This window comes from Chrysochloris asiatica, unplaced genomic scaffold, assembly GCF_000296735.1.
Source record: "Chrysochloris asiatica unplaced genomic scaffold, ChrAsi1.0 scaffold00006, whole genome shotgun sequence".
Classification (NCBI taxonomy): Eukaryota; Metazoa; Chordata; class Mammalia; order Afrosoricida; family Chrysochloridae; genus Chrysochloris; species Chrysochloris asiatica.
Window position 1 is genome coordinate 13,142,338 of NW_006408524.1, and position 5,528 is coordinate 13,147,865.

Below are 5,528 nucleotides of genomic sequence, written 5' to 3' on the forward strand. Positions count from 1 at the left end.
ACAACAACAACAACAACAACATATGCATGTGAAAGTTGGGCAGTGAATAAGGAAGACCGTAGAAGAATTGATGCTTTTGAGTTATGGTGTTGGAGGAAAATATTGAAAGTACCATGGATAGCCAATAGAGCAAACCAACCTGTGTTGAAGGAAGTACACGTACATTCTTTGGAAGCCAGGATGGCCAGACTTCATCTCTCATACTTTGGACATATTATCAGGAAGGACCAGTCCCTGGAGAAGGATATCACGTTTGGTAAAGTGGGGGATCAGAGAAAAAGAGGAAGACCCCCAATAAGATGGATTGAATGCACAATGGCAGCGGCAATGGGTTCAAATGTAGCAACAGTTGTAAGGTTGGCACAGGACCGGACAGTGTTTTGTTCTGTTGTGCCTAGGGTTGCTATGAGTTGTTACCAACTTAATGGGTTCTAACAACAACAAATTTAACAGAATAAATTCATATTGTTATACATGAGACAAAAGGCTATGGAAATGGCTCAGGAAACCCATAAATGAGAGATGAAAAAGCAAACATTTTTAAAACAAAAGTTTATACAGTCAAATTAGTAATAAGAAACTCAGTTCACAAAGCTTTCCATCTTTATTCTTTTGGCATATATTCTAAGTAGAGCATGGCATAGCCTATCAATGAAAACTGCAGCTCATGAATCCACTTGCATGTGTGGAAGCAAATGCTGTTTTCTATTTAAAACATTAGACTTGATGCCAATAACGACTATGTAAGATCACATACTTAATTCCCTTCCTAATATTCATGACAAAGAAATATAAGAACAGGGACCAGGAAAGCAGAGAACAGGATTGCCCCAGAGCCCACTATCAGATTACCAATAATCAAGGTAAGCATGGGCTTATTTATGCATATAGTGGTTATGAGTTTGGCTACTAACCTCAAGGTCAGTAGTTCAAAACTACCAGCCATTCCACTGGAGAAAAATGAGACTTTCTGATCCCATAAAGATTTACAACCTCAGAAATCCTATTCAAGGTCACTATGAATTGGAACTGACTCAATGGCACACCACCACCACCACCACCCCACCACCCAACTGATCTATAGTGAACAATGACGTGTTTTTTCAACACAGCAAAGATTTTTCTTCCAGGTATGCCTGGCACCTGTCTTTCTCCCAGCCTCATAGCACATTCCTATAGATTGAAAGCCTCTTTTCAAATTTATAATCCTTGACAGAGACAGAAGACCCAATCGGCAAGAGAAACACGGGCTGATGTGGTGGGATCCATGTAAAACTGTTCACTACAGATTAGTAATTAAGCACAAGTTAGCCTGTGCTCAGTGGGTAACCCACCACTGAAGGATCTCCTCAACACCCACCATCTCAAAGAGAGAAGTCACAAGCAGGGTGGTTCCCAGGGCACACAGGAATAAGCAAATCACTGTGACAAACATTTGAACTCTGCATCTTACACTAAGCCACCCTTGGAATGCCTGTCCCTTTTGTCTGACTGAAATTAACACAATCACTCATACTTGAAAAAAGCAACTTCTTTTGCTAAAGATAATGAAATATTACCAGATACTTAGTAAGTCAGTGGTGCAAAATGTAACTTTATATAAAAGGTCCAAAAAAAAGACCTCTTAACACACAGAACCCCAAACCTGTTGCTATCCAGTTCATTTCCACGCATAGCAACCCTATAAAATAGACTAGAACTTCCCCTTAGGGTTTCCAAAGCTGTCCTGGTGTGCCACTGTTGGAAAAGCACTAGATTACTAATCAAGAAACCTGCTAGCTGCTCCTGGGAAACCCTATAGAGGGTCATTAGGAGTCAGACTTCATGGTGCTTAACAACAACAATCTTTCTGGAAGCAGACTGCTACATCCTTCTCCTGGGGAGTGCTGGTGGGTTCAAACCATTAATCATTTTTGTTAGCAGCTGAGCATTTAACTACTGTACCACCAGGGGTACTTAGCCTAACATCGGCCAAATAAAAATAACACTTTTGGAAAAAAAATATACAGCTTAAGGACATAAATTACACTGACCAGGTTTTACACCCATCACTGCTACGTATAACCAAACGTTTCTCATCATCCAAAACACAAACTTAGTACCTTTCAAGCAATAATTACCTCGAGCCTCTGGTAACTACTGATAAATGTCTGTCTCTATGTACTTGCCTATTCTAAATAGTTTATATAATTGGGATCAGACAATATTTTGTCCTTTAGTTTTTGATTTATTGCACTAAGCAAAATGCTTTCAAGCTTTCAATGTTTTCAAGTTCATGATATGTATCAAAACTTAAGTTCTCTTTATGGCTGAATAATATTATATTCCTTATATATACACCAAATTTTGTGAATGGATGCTTGGACTGTTTCCACCTTTTGACTTGTAAATAATGCTGTCATGAAAATGGAATTACAAATAATCCGATGAATTCTTTGTAATTAAAATGGATAAAAAAGAATCTCATTAAACCTTTAAAACATACCATTTATAGAAAATATAGGTGAAGGGAGAAAGAAGGGGAAATGAATTGGCACCTTTTAGGAAGCAAATATATAAATCCTGAATGGAGGACATTTTGTAAAACAGCTGATTGGCACAAAACACAAAGCTGAGAAGGGGGCTGCCCTAAATAAGGGATTCAGAGACCACTTTTGCATTCTGATTCAAACAAACCAACAATGTAAACAGATATTTGAAAAAATCAGAAAAGTTTGGTGACAAATTAGATCTTAGGATTTTCTGTTAACTTTTTTTGGGGGGTGGGGTTGAGAGGATAGTTGAAAAATTTTATTTAAATTTAAAATAAAAAGAAATAGTGTACTTTGGGTGAAAGTTTGCAGAGCAAATTTGTTTTCCTCTTCACAATGTGGTCTAATGAATGATATACTATGGTCTTTGTAACTAATTAGGTGTTGTTTTTGTTAGGTGTCATAGAGTCAGTTCTAACTCATAGAGACCATGTCTATGAATTAAATACTACACAGCCCTGCACCATCCTCACAATAGTTGCTGTGTTTGAAACCATTGGAGCAGCCACTGTATTAATATTACTTAATAATGATTTGCTTCTTTAAAAGTCAATGACCTTTTATTTTCCCAAGCATGATGCCCTTCTCAGGGACTGAGCCCTCATAATAATATGTGTCATATATGTGAGATGAGTAGCTTCATAGTTCCTTTTAAGGAGCATTCTGCCTATACTTCTAACAGAGATTTGTTTGTTTTTCTGGCAGCCCATGGTGGACTCAGTATCCTTCTCTAACACCATGATTCAAATGCATCAAATTTTCTTCTGTCTCCCTTATTAATTGTCCACCATTTGCATGCATATGTTGCTGTTGTTTGGTGCCATCATGCCAGTTCTAATAGCGACCTTATGCAACAACAGAAGGAAAGAGCGCCAGTCTAACATTTAATAACAGCAATTTAGCCCCAGAGCTAAAAGAGCTTTGTAATACCTGCCTGAAGAGAGCAGAGGCTGAGGGGCCTTGCGGTCAAGAAGCTTAGGGCAGGCTCACACAGCTGACAAGGGGCTGTCCTGATAGATGAACTATGTCCTAAGTCTTTTCTGATCCTAAATTTAATAAACCCCACAATCACGAATATTGTCTGTGAGTTCTGTGTGATCATTGCAATGAATTCTCAAACCCAGTAGAGAAGTAATGAGTGCCAAGGGAGGGCTAGTTGGTGTCATAATTGGTAAACAGATTGGAGGATGAAGGCACACCTGATCTCTCTCATACAAGTCAACCTTGTGTTGTTCATCTTGATTCTCCTCCCCTCTTGTGAAATTAGAGCAGATCTTGAACCCAAAGGTCAGCAGTTCAAGCTCACCAGCCAGTCCTCAGAAACATTATACAGTGTTGTTATGGGTTGGAACCAACTGGATGGCTCTTAACAACAACAGACACCTCCACTGTGACATTTTTATAAGCAATTTATAGGCATTTTGTTTTATGATATTGGTGCAATCCTTTCTACGTGATGGCTCTCTCCCTACTTCCTACCTGAGTTTCCCATTTCTATATGTTCTTCTTTCCTGCCTTTTCCAATCTTCTGAACTTTGTTTGGGGGGAAATGCTGCCCTTCTGGCCTTGTAGGATTAATTGTACTGAGGAATCACCCACTGAGCACAGAGTCGTGTTTAAACACATTTTGTCTGGAATAAATTTGGGCATGTATGAACTGGAATCCTAGTAACAATATTTTTTTCCTTTAATATATTTGTGGCTTACTCCCATTTGCCTTCCCACATGTGTTCAGCTTGCATGCCTACCTTGATATCTACTCTTAGATGTTGTTTGTTATTATTTCATGATCTACTCTTGTGCACCTGCTAAAGTCTCCTTTTTAATTGGTCATTACTGCCTTCCCCCTTATGGTATATTGCCTTTTGCTTCACTCAAGTTATCATTTAAGAATACTCTCTAGTTAGTGATTTATCCTCCTGTAACATAGTGAACTATTTCATATGACTCTTCTACCTATAGTCTTTGTAACTCCCACAAAACAGTTTTTTTCCTCGATGGGCCTCAGTAAGGGAAGGTGGAAGAAGATGCTGACAGAATGATAGAGAGTCAGTCGTAAATTGTTAACAGGAGTAATTGTGATTATAAAATCTTGGAACTCTAATGTGGATATAAAATGAGCCACCTCAGAAGCAGGAAGGAGGATCTTGCTACCATCAAGGAAGAAGAACCAAAGGGGAAAGTATCATTTTGATCCTGAGATCCCTGCACCTCCTTGACCCAGGCAACAGGATTGTGACACCAGTAGAAGGGCAGCAGTAGAACCAAGAGTTAGAGCATGAGACAGAGAAGTGGACTGTCCAGCTCACAGAGCAACTAAAGCTGAGTGACTTTGGGCAGGAGGTTTGCTTACACAATGGGGTGCCTCCAGGTACTTAATTGGCAGAACTAGATTTGCTGACCCATGGAGCTAAAACTGAGTGCCTTCAAGCTGTGGCTTATGATGGAGTGATGTGCCCTGTGGGCATTTATCAGCAGCCCTAAAAGAGCTTTGTAATATTGCTAGAGCAGGGCAGAGGCCAGGTTGAGGGACAGAGAGGTCAGCCTGTGGGAACAGCAGAGGAGAGACTGTCCTGAATGGAGGAAGAACGGTGTCCCAAACATTTCTGACCCTGGTGTAGGGTAAGCACAGGACTGCTAACCACAAGGTCTAAGGTTTAAACCCACCAGCCACTCCTCAGAAACACTATGCAAGGTTGCTATGAGTCATAACCAACTCTACAGCACTTAAAAACAACTTTCCTAATAAATCATAACTGTAAGTGTAGTGTCTGAGTTCTGAAGAACCATTGCAATGAATTATCTAACTGAGCTGAGTAAAGAATGCTGTGGCACAAATGGTTGGTGCCATGTTTTGCACCTCCCTTCCTCTCCCATACCTAGTAACCATCATGTTGTTATTGTTGTTGTCAGGTGCCATGGAGTCGGAACCGACTCATAGCGACCCCATGCACAGCAGAATGAAACAATGTTCGATCCTGGGCCAACCTCACTACC